The sequence below is a fragment of the Odocoileus virginianus genome, chromosome 8 (genome assembly GCF_023699985.2).
Source record: "Odocoileus virginianus isolate 20LAN1187 ecotype Illinois chromosome 8, Ovbor_1.2, whole genome shotgun sequence".
In the NCBI taxonomy this organism is placed as follows: Eukaryota; Metazoa; Chordata; class Mammalia; order Artiodactyla; family Cervidae; genus Odocoileus; species Odocoileus virginianus.
In genome coordinates this window covers 61,242,968-61,259,954 of record NC_069681.1, presented here as the reverse complement: position 1 = coordinate 61,259,954, position 16,987 = coordinate 61,242,968, and positions in this window count along the sequence as shown.

Sequence of the window (16,987 nt, the reverse complement as noted above, 5' to 3'; positions counted from 1 at the left end):
CTCTTTAATAAATTCCAACAGTTTGTTGCAATCCACACAGTCAAAGGCTTTAGTGTAAACAATAAAGCAGAAGCAGATATTTTTCTGAAATTCTCTTGCTTTTCCTATGATCCAACAGACAGAAATTTTATTTCTGGTTCCTCTGCCTTTTCTAAATTCAGCTTGCACATCTGAAAGTTCTTAGTTCACATACTGTTTAAGCTTAGCTTGAAGGATTTGAGCATTGCCTTGCTAGCATGTAAAATGAGCAAAGTTGTACAGTAGTTTGAACATTTTTTAGTATTGCCTTTCTTTGGGATTGGAATGAAAGTCGACATTTTCCAGTCCTGTGGCCACTGCTGAGTTATCCAAGTTTTCTGGCATATCCTGTGCAGCACTTTCACAGTATCATCTTTTAGGATTTGAAATAGCTTAGCTGTAATTCCATAACTTCCACTAGCTTTGTTTATAGTATACTTCCTAAGGCCCACTTGACTTCACATTCCAGGATGTCTGGCTTTAGGTGAATGACCATACTATTTAAAGGTTGTTGCTAAACTAAGAAAGATGCAGAGATGCCTGGCCTTCAGAGGAGGAGAATTCAATCCAGGGCCAGAGATGAGGCTTGATCACTCAGAGCTTTTGTGTAATAAAGTTTTATTAAAGTATAAAAAGATAGAGAAAGCTTCTGACAAAGACATCAGAAGGGGGCAGAAAGATGGCCCCATTGGCTAGTGTTAGCAATGGAGTTATATACTTTTTAATTAGTTATTACAATGAATCAAAATAATGTCTGGAGGTTGTAAAGATACTACTATTCCCACTCCCATAATTTACATCTTAAAATACAGGATTAGCCAGAAGGTTTTCAGAAAGGAGAAACTGTCCTCAAACAGGATACATTGTTGTTATATAATCTTAGTACAGAGTTTAAACTGAGTTGTTTGTTGTGTAATCATCAGTTCAAGGCTTAAAGATAAAAATCTTTTATGTGACTAAGACTAAGGAATGTAGAGGGAGAAAAGGTTTATCCTTTCCTCCTCCTTGAGAATTCCAGACCCCTATTTCCTCCTTGAGAACCTCAGATCCCTCTATCTTTGGGGACTGCGGAACTTCTTATCAACTTGCCTAGATACCGACTCTCTCACTACTGTGGTTATCTGGGTCATTAAGACCTTTTTTATATAACTATTTTATGTATTCTTGCCATCTCTTCCTAATCTTATCTGCTTCTGTTAGGTCCTTGCCATTTCTGTGCTTTATTGTGTCCATTCTTTGCAGGAAAAGTTCCCTTGATATCTTCAATTTTCTTGAAGAGATCTCTAGTCTCCCATTCTATTGTTTTCCTCTATTTTTTTTTCTTCCATTATTCATTTAAGAATGCTTTCTTATCTCTCCTTGCAGTTCTCTAGAACTCTACAGTCAGTTGGGTATATCTTTCACTTCTCTTTTGCCTTTTATTTCTCTTCTTTTCTCAGCTATTTTTAAGGCCTCCTCAGACGACCAGTTTGCCTTTTTATTTTTCTTTTTGTCTAGAGTGATTTTGGCCAATGCCTCTGGTACAATGTTATGAACCTCTGTCCATAGTTCTTCAGGCATGTTATATATCAGGTCTAATCCCGTCAATCTGTTCATCACCTCCACTGTATAATCATAAGGGATTTGATTTAGGTCTTACCTGAATGATCTAGTGGTTTTCCCTACTTTCTTCAATTTAAGTCTGAATTTTGCAGAAAGGAGTTCATGATTTGAGCCACAGTCAGCTCCCAGTCTTGTTTATGTTGGCTGTATAGTGTCTCCATCTTCGACTGCAAAGAATAAAATCAGTCTGATTTTAGTACTAGCCATCTGGTGATGTCCATGTATAGAGTCATCTCTTGTGTTGTTGGAAGAGGGAGTTTGCTATGACCAGTGTGTTCTCTTGACAAAACTCTGTTAGCCTTTGCTTCCTTTATACTCCAAGGCCAAACTTGTTTGTTACTCCAGGTGTTTCTTGACTTCTTAATTTTGCATTCCAATCTCCTATGATGAAAAAGGCTTTTTTTGGTGTTAGTTCTAGAACATCTTCATAGAACCATCCAACTTCAGCTTCTTCAACATTAGTGATTGGAGCATAAACTTGGATTACTCTGATATGGAATGGTTTGCCTTGGAAATGAACCGAGATCATTCTGTCATTTTTGAGATTGCACTCAAGCACTGCATTTTGAACTCCTGTTGACCATGAGGACTACTCCATTTTTTCTAAGGGATTCTTGCCCACAGTAGTAGATATAATGGTCATTTGAATTAAATTCACCCATTCCCATCCATTTTAGTTCACTGATTCCTAAAATGTCAGTGTTCACTCTTGCCATTTCCTGCCCCTCACCACATTCAATTTACCTTGATTCATGGACCTAACATTCAAGGTTCCTATGAAATATTGTTCTTTGTAGAATTGGACTTACTTTCACCACTAGACACATCCACAACTGAGTGGCATTTCCAGTTTGGTCCAACTTTTCCATTCTTTCTGGAGCTATTTCTCTGTTCTTTCCCAAGGGCATATTAGACACCTACTGAACTGGAGGATTCATCTTCTAATGTCATATCTTTTTTGCCTTTGCATACTCTTCATGGGGTTCCTGAAGATCTACTTATTGTTTCAGCAATCTTAGGAAATCACTTAAGTGCTCTGAAATATTATCTTTTCTAAAAAGGAAATAATATACTACCTCATCCACTACCTTCCAAACTCCTACAAGAATCATATATAATAATGTTCTGAACTTTGTATATTTAACAATGCCAAGAAAATATTAATCATAGTTATTTAACACATTATGAATTACTTGTTAGCTATGGAAAACAAAGAAGAGCCTAGTCATGGTGATTATCCCTCTCCGGTGAGGGTGAACTGAAAGTGAAAAGTCGCTCAGTCGTGTCTGACTCTTTTGCGACCCCATGAACTGTAGCCCACCAGGCTCCTCCATCCATGGAATTTTCTAGGCAAGAGTACTGGGTGGGTTAAACTGATACTCTGGGCCACATTATTTATAAGATGCCAGTATAGTCAGAGAATGAAGCAGGAAATTTGTCCTTTAGGCTAGAAGTTAAGGAGGGAGGCCCCACATAGTGTGACCTCAAATGCCCTTTTAAGCTCTTAAACATGTTGCCCCCACGCTCACGTTCAACCAGAGATCTCCTACTCTAGGAGAGAATGGTAGACAGCAGTTAGATTTTAAAGGCTGGTTAATATTCAGTCTCTGATGAATTTGAGCAACTCAATCACTAAAACTTTATTAGAAATTATTAGAAGGAATAGTTGGAAAGCCACCAGCCCATTAAGTTAAAGACAGAAAAATCTCACATGATTTACCCCCCAAAAAACCTTTTATTCAAACTCCTATTCAATTTCTCTTGCTTCATTTTTCTTACCCACCTTTACCTACAAGTGGGGGAAATAAACTCAGCCAGACAAAAAGCATACACAAGTCTAAGCTTCTTACTGAAGCTTCAGGCATGCACATTAGATCAAGATATTAGAAATCTCATAAAGATTTCTAATTTCTCACAAGAGCTGGTGCTGGGTACCAACATACTCCCCAGTTCAGGGGGCACAGAAATCTTCCTCCAGTAACTTAAACAAGATTATAATGGATTTTAATTTATTGAAAATATAATAACACAAAATTTACAAAAGACTGGACAATAAGGTTGAGAAAATGAGTAAGAAAAAGTGGTTGGAAATAGGAACCACAGCAAATGCAGTTAAATCCTACTGGTTTCAAAGAAGATGCTGTAAGAAATATGATATCTCACCATCCCCATATTCCTGCATCACTCACTAAAGATTCAAATTCATGTGAAATTAAGTTTAATAGACTGAGCTGAAATCACCTAACTGATCCGTGATGGACCAAGAGAGAGAAAGGGAAGATACGACTCTTTGAGATTTCAGATTGAGGGCAGCCACTGTCTTCTACCAGGTCTACACACAACTGGGGATTGCCTAGAGGTGGGATGGATTTACTAGCAAAAGAATCCAAGAGTGACAGATTTTTACATTGACCCAAACCATGATTTCTTACAATCCAATTTGAGCAGGTTTCTTCTGGGCAAACATTCTTAACTATTCTCCTAAAATCACTATTAATAAATCAACAAATCCAAAAGAGCCGATGTTATGAATCCTGTTGTGCAGGAGTGTATTTTGCCACCACCATGGACAGGGAGATAGGCACTCAACTGGGGGGAATGCCTCAAAGATGGTGTTCTGTTCCTTAGATAACACATGATAAGGATTTTTTATTGGCACTTAGCCACAGGCAGCATAAAAGATTTGAGGCAGTTGTTGGCTTAAATTTTATCTACTCATAGATTCCCACCAGAAACCAAAATACTACTTTATGGCTATTCACTTAAGAGTTGTGACAGACTTTGTTATCTGTTTGATCCGTAACAATTCACAGCTCAACTTTTCTTCTTTGCTGCTAGATCTTACCTTTTCATTTAGAAATTGAAAGTGCCAAGTACCCATTGCCCTTGCCTCCCACTTTTCATCTAAGGATGAGGGAATGACTCAATAGTTGCCACTGAAATTTCACAGAGAATAACCTGAGTAGCTTCTCAAGAAGATTTTCCTTCTAATAAAAATGACATTCAAGTACCTTAAGAAGAAAAGAAAGTTATTTTTAGAGAAGTTAACTCAGACCTGTAACCACCTTGATATCACCTCTCTCTGGAATGCTTGTTATGTGAGAGACGACTGTCCCTCCTTTAAGCCATTTGAGATAAGTTTTCTGTTACTTGAAATCAAAAGCATACTAAGTGGGAATAATTTGTAAGTGGAATGTAGGTTGAGACAATTAAAATATTCTAAAACAAGAAATTGGCAGAGTAGAGGATATAGAATTGAGAACTTAAGTATTCCAGGCTGGAGAGCTGGTGATCCTTATGAAGCAGTTAAGGAGTCTTGGTTAAATAGCCTTGTTGACATATCTTGGGATAGTAAGTCATGGGCTTCCCAAGTGACACTAGTGGTAAAGAACCTACCTGTCAATGGACATAAGAGATGTGAGTTCAATCCCTGGGTTGGAAAGATCCCCTGGAGTAGAGCATGGCAACCCACTGCAATATTCTTGTCTGGAGAACTCTGTGGACAGAGGAACCTGGTGGACTACAGTCCATAGGGTCACAAAGAGCCTGACATGACTGAGGCGATTTAGCATGCACAGACACATGTGCATGTGTCACCTGTGACTATTCAGTGCTATGAGAAATAGTAGGAAAACTCAGAATACCAGAATGCGTTGTCTATTTCTTACACTTTCCTTTTAGGTACTATAGAACAGATAAGCCTAATCTAAAGTCAGCTGGTCTGAAAGGAAGTGAACAAAGAAGAAACTATGGCCCCTGATCATGGAACTTCTCGTGTCTTGCCTTAACTTCCACTGAAGCTTATTTAAATGATTGAAATTTGGGCCAGCTTCAACATGGCAATAGTGTCCCACTTATTTTTTGTCTCACAAGTGGCTCCAATGGTATTCAAAGCAATGCTGCTTTCCAAATGTTTGCTCATACTAGAGAAACATTCATGCCTGCCTTCTACTGGTTCTTCAAAATATATATTGCTTTCACTGAAAAAAAAAAAAAAACCAACCTTGAATTTTTTATATAGGTGTGTCTGTGTGTGCTGTCTCTTAGTCATGTCTGACTCTTTGCAGGCCCGTGGACTGTAGCCTGCCAGGCTCCTCTGTCCATGGAATTTTCCAGGCAGGAATACTGGAGTGAGTTCCCATTTCCTGCTCCAGGGGATCTTCCTGACCCAGATATCAAAACTGTGACTCTTACATCACATTGGTAGGTGGATTCTTTACCACTAGTGACACCTGAGAAGCCCTTATATGGGTGTACCTGACAGTAATATAAATTAGTCTATATACTGAGAAAGCAGAGTTATTTTAAATCAGATTTATTTTTTTAAATTATGGTTTTAACTAATAATTCAAGCATCAGTCAGTCAGTTCAGTTGCTCAGTCGTGTCTGACTCTTTGTGACCCCCATGAATCACAGCACACCAGGCCTCCCTGTCCATCACCAACTCCCAGAGTTTACTCAAACTCATGCCCATCGAGTCGGTGATGCCATCCAGCCATCTCATCCTCTGTCGTCCCCTTCTCCTCCTGCCCCCAACCCCTCCCAGCATCAGGGTCTTTTCCAATGAGTCAACTCTTCACATTAGGTAGACAAAATATTGGAGTTTCAGCTTCAGCATTAGTCCTTCCAATTAACATGGAGGACTTATCTCCTTCAGGATGGACTGGTTGGATCTCCTTGCAGTCCAAGAGGCTCTCAAGAGTCTTCTCCAACACCACAGTTCAAAAGCATCCATTTTTCAGCGCTCAGCTTTCTTCACAGTCCAACACTCACAACCATACATGACTACTGGAAAAACCATAGCCTTTGCCAGATGGACCTTTGTTGGCAAAGCAATGTCTCTGCTTTTTAATATGCTATCTAGGTTGGTCATAACTTTCCTTCCAAGGAGTAAGCGTCTTTTAATTTCATGGCTGCAGTCACCATCCGCAGTGATTTTGGAGCCCAAAAATATGAAGACTGACACTGTTTCCACTGTCTCCCCATCTATTTCCCACGAGGTGATGGGACCAGATGCCATGATCTTAGTTTTCTGAATGTTGAGCTTTAAGCCAACTTTTTCACTCTCCTCTTTCACTTTCATCAAGAGGCTTTTCAGTTCCTCTTCACTCTATGCCATAAGGGTGGTGTCATTTGCATATCTGAGGTTATTGATATTTCTCCCGGCAATCATGATTCCAGTTTGTGCTTCTTCCAGCCCAGCGTTTCTCATGATGTACTCTGCATATAAGTTAAATAAGCAGGGTGACAATATACAGCCTTAACATACTCCTTTCCCTATTTGGAAGCAGTCTGTTGTCCCATGTCCACTTCTAACTGTTGCTTACTGACCTGCATACAGGTTTCTCAAGAGGCAGGTCAAGTGGTCTGGTATGCCCATCTCTTTCAGAATTTTCCACAGTTTACTGTGATCCACACAGTCAAAGTCTTTGGCATAGTCAATAAAGCAGAAATAGATGTCTTTCTGGAACTCTCTTGCTTTTCCGATGATCTAGCGAATGTTGGCAATTTGATCTCTGGTTCCTCTGCCTTTTTTAAAACCAGCTTGAACATCTGGAAGTTCACGGTTCACATATTGCTGAAGCCTGGCTTGGAGAATTTTGAGCATTACTTTACTAGCGTGTGAGATGAGTGCAATTGTGCGGTAGTTTGAGCATTCTTTGGGATTGCCTTTCTCAGGGATTCAAATGAAAACTGACCTTTTCCAGTCCTTCTGCGCGGCAGAAGCGCACTGGCTGCAACGGAGGGCGCAAAACGGGGGCGTGAGGAGCTACCCCTTGCCCACGGTCAGGGGTAGCGACCCAGAGCGCCAGGTTGCGACAGCGCAAGGGCGGCAGCCGAGAGGAGCATCCCCACGTCCGAGGTCAGGGGCGACGGCGGAGAAGAGCTACCACAAGCCTGAGTTCAAGAGCGGCGGCCGAGTGGAGCAACCCCACGTCCAAGGAGTGGCGGCTGCGTGGGCGCAGGAGGGCCGAGAGGAGCTACTCCACGTTCAAGGTCAGGAGGGGCGGCCATGAGAAGATACCCCTCGTTCAAGGTAAGGAGCAGTGGCTGCACTTTGCTGGAGCAGACGTGAAAAGATAACCCACATCCGAGGTAAGAGAAACCCAAGTAAGACAGTAGGTGTTGCGAGAGGGCATCAGAGGGCAGACACACTAAAACCACAATCACAGAAAATTAGCCAAACTGATCACAGGACCACAGCCTTGTCTAACTCAATGAAACTAAGCCATGTCGTGTGGGGCCACCCAAGACTGGCCGGTCACGGTGGAGAGGTCTGACAGAATGTGGTCCACTGGAGAAGGGAATGGCAAACCACTTCAGCATTCTTGCCTTGAGAACCCCATGAACACTATGAGAAGGCAAAATGATAGGATACTAATAAAGGAACTTCCCAGGTCGGTAGGTGCCCAATATGCTACTGGAGATCAGTGGAGAAACTACTCCAGAAAGAATGAAGGGATGGAGCCAAAGCAAAAACAATACCCAGTTATGGATGTGACTGGCGATAGAAGCAAGGTCCAATGTTGTAAAGATAAATATTGCATAGGAACCTGGAATGTTAGGTCCATGAATCAAGGCAAATTGGAAGTGGTCAAACAGGAGATGGCAAGAGTGAATGTCAACATTCTAAGAATCAGCAAACTAAAATGGACTGGAATGGGTGAATTTAACTCAGATGACCATTATATCTGCTACTGTGGGCAGGAATCCCTTCCCTTAGAAGGAATGGAGTAGCCATCATGGTCAACAAAAGAGTCTGAAATGCAGTACTTGGATGCAATCTCAAAAACGACAGAATGATCTCTGTTCATTTCCAAGGCAAACCATTCAATCTCACGGTAATCCAAGCCTATGCCCCAACCAGTAATGCTGAAGAAGCTGAAGTTGAATGGTTCTATGAAGACCTGCAAGACCTTTCAGAACTAACACCCCAAAAGATGTCCTTTTCATTATAGGGGACTGGAATGCAAAAGTAGGAAGTCAAGAAACACCTGGAGTAACAGGCAAATTTGGCGTTGGAGTACGGAATGAAGCAGGGCAAAGGCTAATAGAGTTTTGCCAAGAGAACGCACTGGTCATAGCAAACACCCTCTTCCAAGAACACAAGAGAAGACTCTACACATGGACATCACCAGATGATCAACACCAAAATCAGATTGATTATATTCTTTGCAGCCAAATATGGAGAAACTCTCTACAGTCAGCAAAAACAAGACCAGGAGGTGACTGTGGCTCAGATCATGAATTCCTTATTGCCAAATTCAGATTTAAACTGAAGAAAGTAGGGAAAAACACTAGACCATTCAGGTATGATCTAAATCAATCCCTTATGACTATACAGTGGAAGTGAGAAATAGATCTAAGGGACTAGATCTGATAGACAGAGAGCCTGATGAACTATGGACGGAGGTTTGTGACATTGTACGGGAGTCAGGGATCAAGAACATCCCCATGGAAAAGAAATGCAAAAAGACAAAATGGCTGTCTGAGGAGGCCTTACAAATAGCTCTGAAAAAAAGAAGGGAAAAGCAAAGGAGAAAAGGAAAGATATTCCCACTTGAATGCAGAGTTCCAAAGAATAGCCAGGAGAGATAAGAAAACCTTCCTCAGCGATCAATGCAAAGAAATAGAGGAAAACAACAGAATGGGAAAGACTAGAGATCTCTTCAAGAAAATTAGAGATATCAAGGGAACATTTCAGGCAAGGATGGGTTCGATAAAGGACAGAAATGGTATGGACCTAACAGAAGCAGAAGATATTCAGAAGAGGTGGCAAGAATACACAGAAGAACTGTACAAAAAAAAAATCCCCACAACCCAGATAATCACAATGGTGTGATCACTCACCTAGAGCCAGACATCCTGGAATATGAAGTCAAGTGGACCTTAGAAAGCATCACTAATCACTATGAACAAAGCTAGTGGATGTGATGGAATTCCAGTTGAGCTATTTCAAATTCTGAAATTCAATCATAAGTACCATTAAAGAATAGTTCAAGTAACAGCAAATATATGTAATGTAAGATACATATAAGCCAGAAGTCAAAGGGTAAATTATTTACTAAATAAAGGAACTATCACTTAGAAAAGAGGTCATACAACTTTCAACAGTCTTTTAAAAGCATATATTTATAGGAATTTGATTTGTATGAAACTTACTATATATATATATATATATATATATATACATACACACATACACACAAAAATATTTTCTGTACTTTTCCCTTTAGGTCAGAAATTATTTAAAACAGAGGCTGATGACCTATGATCCTTGGACTAGATGCCTGTTTTTGTAAATAAAATTTTATTGACCCTATTTGTTTTGCACTATAGATACTTTGGAGGGGGGGACAATGGCAGAGTTGCATAGTTGAAGCACAGGCAATAGGTCTGCAAACCTTAAATATCTATCCTCTTAATCTATCTATCTATCTAATATATCTATCCTCTTCATAAAAGTATGCAAAATGCCAACAATTCACATTTTTATAAATGGATTTTAAAATGTATGTTTTTAAAAGTGAATTGATATTTGTATTTAGATGCCAAAATGGGTTTTTCTAGTAATCAACTAAAACTTCAGCCTTAAGCTCGATTCCAATCTGGAATTTAGAAAGAGAAAACATAAGGTATGATTTTGAAATTGTTAACAAGGTGAGTTTTAATTTGTTTTATTCCCAAGCTCAACCTCCCCACAACTTTTTTAAACTTCAGCTGAATATAGAAATAGAAGTAAGTGTAATTGTAGCAGAGACTGATCAGAAGCACACTAAGGCCACTCTGGAAAAGATAAAGTTTCCCAGCCTCACAGTTACTTTAACATCAGATGACGGGGTTCTGGCCGATGGAATGTAAGTAGTATTGATGTGGTCCCTTCTAGACCTATTCATAGTACGTCCCATGTAATACTCGAGCCTCTCCATGTTCCACTCACATGGCTAAAAGTCCAAGATGCTGAGATGGCTGAAACACCTCATGGAAGGATCCTCAAGTCACTGATTGGAAAAGGGACACCTGAAAGAGCCTCCCAATCCACAATGAACTATGGTGAAAGTAAAAAACAAAAATAATAAAACAGACTTTTAATGGTATTGACCAACTAAAAGTGCAGTCATTTGTTAAAACAACTAGCCTACATTATCTTGACTAATGAATGGTACACAAAGGTTTTAATTAATTGTATTATTTTCTTTTTTGATATTTAAATAAAATTGATTATTCTCTGTCTGTCCTGTTTTCTGGTATCACCTTCCTTCCAAGTTGTTGGTGACTTTCTATTTTACCTCTTGCTCTATTTTTTTAGTTTTGCTGAATTTGAGCTGGTTTCCATTTTGCCTTTAAAAAATACATTCTTTTCTTCATTACCATGTTGACTCAGTTATAAAAATGGCCTGTTGTCCTTAATTACTTGAAATATCACTCACACAATCTTTACTGAATATTTTAGATGATAAATTGCATTACTATGAAATAATGAAGCAAATTATATGCATCAGGAATACTTTTGAAAAGTCCTTTAGTCTCTCCCCTTCTAAAAATTTCTCAGTGACATTTCACCCATATTTTCCCACCCACCAGTTCCCTCATTTTTCCTTCAGTCTCCTCTTTTCCCTGCTGTCCTTATAAAAGAAACTCCTTTTAATTTTTCTGCAGAAGTGTAATCTTTTCCGAGCTTTAGCTCATTAAAGTTCATATTCATAATCAAACACAACTATTTGAATAAGTTCATAAGGAGAGAATTATCCACTCGTCAAAAGTTCTGTAAATATCACTTAAAAAAAAAACATGTTTTTCTTCCCACTGTAGATGAAATCTCTCATTTTCAAAGTCTCTCCATTACTCCCACATCCCAAATCTGAACATTTTCTGGTATACATTTTAAAGAACTTGTTTCAGTACATAGGCCAGAAACCTTTGGGTAGCAAGATCTCTTAAAACACTTATGTGAGGGAAACAGGCTTTGGAATTTCTGGTTATTATGCAATCCCTCACTGAGGCACTTCCAGGGAATACTGTGCTGCCATTCTTTACAGCACATCTCAAATGTTGTAACTGAAATTTAATACCATCCAATTGTTAAGTCTATGCTTATTAAGATCAAACCTTGCCAGTCAATGTTTTATGTAATGCGTGAATTCAGATTCTTCAATGACAAAAAAATAAAAGAGACAAAGTGTGTTTTTGTGAAGGGCAAGGAACATCTCAAATTATTTCCATATTGCACAAAAAATTATAAACTAAATCTATTAGAAACAACAAAAGGAAAAGTATTAAATTAGGGAACAGACAACAAAATTACGTTAGATGGAAGAGTGATTTTTTGCAACTATGGCTCATAAAACAAAAAGGAAGCTAAACCAAAATAAATTGAAGCCTCAGAACCATTCTCCTACATTTGTTCAGACTGCAGCAGGTTGAGGCGTGTGTAAAAAGGTCCTGACAGAGCCATATTACAATTCTCTATTGGATTCTTATGCAGGCTGGCATAAAGTTACCATTAATTGCTCAAGGGCTATATAACCCTTTTTATTGAGTTTATTGAGAAGAGTATTTGAGAAATGCCTATCCAACTCTGGTGAGCTGAGTAGGTTAAATAAAGCTTAAACAAAGCTTTTTCCATCCCTAGAATCCAAGTCACTCGGCATTTTCAGGATCACAGTGGGACCCCAGAGACAAGAGTCAACAAAACCAGGCCATAAAATCAAGAAGGCATTGAATGTTTGGTTTTAGGACTAGACAAGGGAAAATGAAAATAGTGACTTTAAAACGCACACACTCTGAAACAAAGCAAAACCAATTTACAAACATTTTGTTGAGACTGCAGAGGAGGGACACTGTGAAATGTTTTCCAAAAGCAAAAGAAACTTAAAGTACTTGCGACTCCCTTATATGCTCATTTGTTTCCTAAGGCTCTTTATGCCTATTTCTGAGAACTGTAGGCCTAAATTGTAAATCATATTGGGACTCCTCTTAATCAGGTGGCCACCTAAATCAGCAATCCCCAACCATTTTGGCAGCAGCAACCTGTTTCCTGGAAGACAATTTTCCCATGGATGAGGTTGGGGTGGAGTGCTGGTGGTTTGGGGATGATTCTTATAAGGGACGTGCAAACTAGATCCCTCATGTATGCAATTCACAATAGGATTCACGCTTCTATAAGAATCTAATGCTGCGGCTGATCTGAAGCAGAGCTCAGGCGGTAATGTGACTTATGGGGAATGGCTGTACATACAAATGAAGCTTCATTCAGTAGCCCACCACTCACCTCCTGCTGTGCAATCTGGTTCCTAACAGACCGGGATCTGGTCCATGTTGGGGATCCCTGATGTAAACAAATGCTAGGACTGTTTGCAACACCATACTAAGTATCTTTGCCCATGTGGAGCCCTGGAGCTTCACTTTCAGTAACTTCATGACAAATTTGCCTTTTCCCTTTCTTCAAAAGTTTCATTTTGTTGACCAAGAATTCTCTCACCACGAGGTTTCCAAGAAATTAAATTTTGAGTTTGAGGTAAGCATGTGGTTTTGCTCTATTTTCTCACACTCATAATAAATATTTTGTCATTTTGTCATTTCTGAATTCATCTTACATTTGGATGAATATTTAACCTAGATATATCTAATATTATAGTTATTCCATATATAACTTAATGTGTATCACTTTCTGAAATTACTGATTCAATTCTTTTAAACTCCAGTTTTCCCTTTTTCTTCAGCTCTAAATCCAGCTTAATACTGACAAGTTTATATTTGAGTTTCAATGGGTAAAAATATTAAATGTTAGGTTTCAAAAACAAACTTAATATTCCCTGGTAGCTCAGATGGTAAATCCACCTGCAATGCAGGAGACCCAGTTCGATCCCTGGGTCAGGAATATCCCCTGGAGAAGGGATAGGTTACCCACAACAGTATTCTTGGGCTTCCTGGGTAGCTCAGCTGGTAAAGAATCCACCTGCAATGTGGGAGACCTGCGTTCAATCCCTGGGTTGGGAAGATCCCCTGGAGAAAGGAACGGCTACCCACTCCAGTATTCTGGCCTGGAGAATTTCATAGACTATATAGTTCATGGGGTCACAAAGAGTTAGACATGATTGAGCGACTTTCACTTTCACTGTCAGACTCTGTATATTTACTCCTGTATATTTTCTAAAAGATTTTTAGTTTTAATTGTTATGTTTAGTTCTATATTCAATTTTGAATGTGTGTGTGTGTGTGTGCTGTGAATTAAGGACTTAATTTTTAAGTGAATATATACTTTTTACACCACCACATAATTAAAGTACTATCCTTTCACCTTTGAATTAGCTTGACAATTTATTTGAAAATCAATTGAACATTTCCATTTGGGTCTATTTTTAAACATCTAGTTTGTTCCTTTTCACCTTGAGTCATTTAGGTAGTTTGTATGTTTCCAAAAATCTGTATATTTTATCTAGTTATTTCATTCTTAGCATATAACTGTTCTTAGTGTTGTCTTAATAGTCTTTTTCATTTCTGTAAGGTCACTAGTAACATTTTCACTTTCATTTCTCATTTTATTTATCTGTGGCTTCTCTCTCTATTTCATATTCAGTCTAGCTGAAGATTTTTTAATTTTGTTGGCCTTTACAAGGAATCAACTTCTGGTTTTATTGAATCTATTACTTTTCTATTGTCTATTTTATTTATCTACACTCTAAATTTTTATTCCTCCTGTCTGCTAGTTTTGGATATAGTTTTGCTCTTCATTTTATTCTTTCTTAAGATCATAAAACTAGGTTTTTTATTTTAAATTTCTTATTTTAATATAGGCATTCCTAGTAATAAATTTTCAACTGAGTGTACATTTGCTTCATCCTATTTTTTGTACGGTTTGTCATTGTTGTTGTTTGTTTCTAAATAGTTTTTCATTTCCCTTGTAATTTATTCTTGGATCTGTTGTTATTTAAGTGTATATCATTAGCTCGCACATATTTGTGAATTTTCCAATTTTTATTTTGTTATTAATTGAGATTTATTCCACTGTGATTAAAATAGATACCTTATTGAGGATTCTTTAAGTCTAGTCAGTCACATCTCTTGCTACTTTCAAGATTCTTTATTTGTCTTTGGTTTTCACAAGTCTGACTACAATGTATTTCCATGTGAGTCTCTGAGTTTACCCTATTCAGGGTTTATTGAGATTCTTGGATGTGTAGATTCTTGTCTTTCATCAAACTGTAGGCCTGTTCGACCATTATTTCTTCAAATGCAGTGTCTGCCCCTTTATTTGTGTCATCTTCTTCTCCTTCTAGTGTTAATTCCCACATGAGCATGTTGGTCCTCTTGATGGTCTCCACATGTCTCTTAGATTCTGTTCACTTTTCTTTATCCCTCTTTCTTCCTACTCCTGATATAGTCATTTCAGTTGTTTTATCTACAAATTCACTACTTCTTTCTTCTACCTGCTCATATTTGATGTTAATCCCTCCAGCATTTTTTTTTATTTCAGTTATTGTGCATTTCAGCTTGAGAATTTCTGAAATTTAGAATTTCATATGTCATTTTCTTGATTTCTTTTAGTTATTTACCCATGTTTTTATTTAGTCATTTGAACATTGAAACACTTATTTTAAATATATTTTTTAGAGATAGGTTCTGTGGGAATGAGTTTCTACAAAATCATTTTGTTCCTTTTAATGAGTCTTACTTCCCACTTTTTGTTTATTGTAAAACTTGCAATTTTTTTTCTTTGTTGTTGTTGAAAACTGAATACTTAAATCTCAAAATATAGTAATTCTGGAAATCTTTCTCTCTTTTCCCAGGGTCTGCTAACTTTTCAGTTCTTGAATGCTACAGTTATTTACCTGTCCAGTGACCCCAACTATTCTCTTTAAGACATCATTCTTGTCATAGAGAGCTGCCAAAATCTCTGCTCCCCAAATTGTGTTCAGCTAATATTTGACAGAGTTATCCTTGAATGTTAAACTCCATAAAAAAAAAAGGAGCTACTCTTTGTATATTGCTTCTGTGCTAGGGCTATTCTTCCTCACTTAGCTAGTCTTGCACAAGTCTATGGATCAGTCCAAAGTGAAAACTTAGGTTCTTTTTCTCAAGTATTCTCTAAACATGTATCATGGCCTGGGACTATGCATAAATTTTTAAATTTCCCAATATTGATTCTTATCTTGAGTGATCTAATTTCCCAAGGAAACTCTCCTTGCTTCTGCTGCTCAGTATTAGGTGGTCCATTGTTTGCTTTGTCTATAATATTTTGTCATAGGCATAAGGGATTGTTAGTTCAGCTTTCAGTATTTTTGAGCAAAGCCTACCCCTTGACTTCCAATAAAGCAATAACAAGATAAGTGCATTGCACCAGTCTTTCTGGTAGCTCCCAGACAGGTTAGAACAGATAAACAATAATTAGCATATAGATCTGCTTTGTCTCCTCTGCAATCAGTGGGCTCCCCTGCAAATACAAGTTGCTGGCACTTTAAAACCAAGACCTCCACTACCCACTACCTTGATGGAGAGGTTGAGCAAGGGCAAGCAAAAGTACCACAAAATTTTCCTCTGATTTTAGATTTAACTTTTCATTGACTCAGCATTTACCTGGCTGTTGTAATCTTTTGACTGTTTTCCAGAGTTCTGACAAATTTGGTTCTGACAGTTTCTGCTTGTTTTTCATTATTTCTTTGGGAGTATGAGAGCTAGGCATTTTCCTTCCACCATTTTGCTGTCACTTCCTTTATGTCCATTCTTGAAGGGGTGCTTTGAAATGCTGTGTTGAAAATGATTACAAGAGTAAGTCAAGTGGGAGAAAATGTCAAGATTGATTAGTTGTGTCTAGTATAGCTATGGAAGAAAAGTATAACAGCAAATAGTCCACAAAATTCCCAAATCTGGATAAGCCCAAGAAAATGTTACATGGCTCAGTAAACTGTGGTCCCCAGAACAGGTCCGTGATATCTTGTATGCCACTCTAGTATCAAATGAAAATATTCTAATCTATGTCTGTACATATACATTCTGAAGAGGGAGCATACTACTGAATCACAAAGACATTTTTATATCCAAAAAAAGGATGCTCCAGTGTGGCCTGGTGATGCAGGAGGAAAACTTGGCATCAGACATACCAAGGTTGAAATTTTGACTCTATCCCTACTAGTGTGAATTTGAACAATTATTTTAACACTTGGCTTAAGCAAGCTTATTTCAAAAATTATTAAATTTGCTTTAAAATTTTTTAACAGTTTGTTGAAAACAGCAAGAAAGACACATTTTAAAATACTTTGATCTACCAATATCAGTAATTACTATTCTTTTGCCAGAGTAGCAGTAGTCCTAGCAGTAGACAACTGAGAGCATAAATGGCAGGAAACAGTGATGTAAACATACCCAT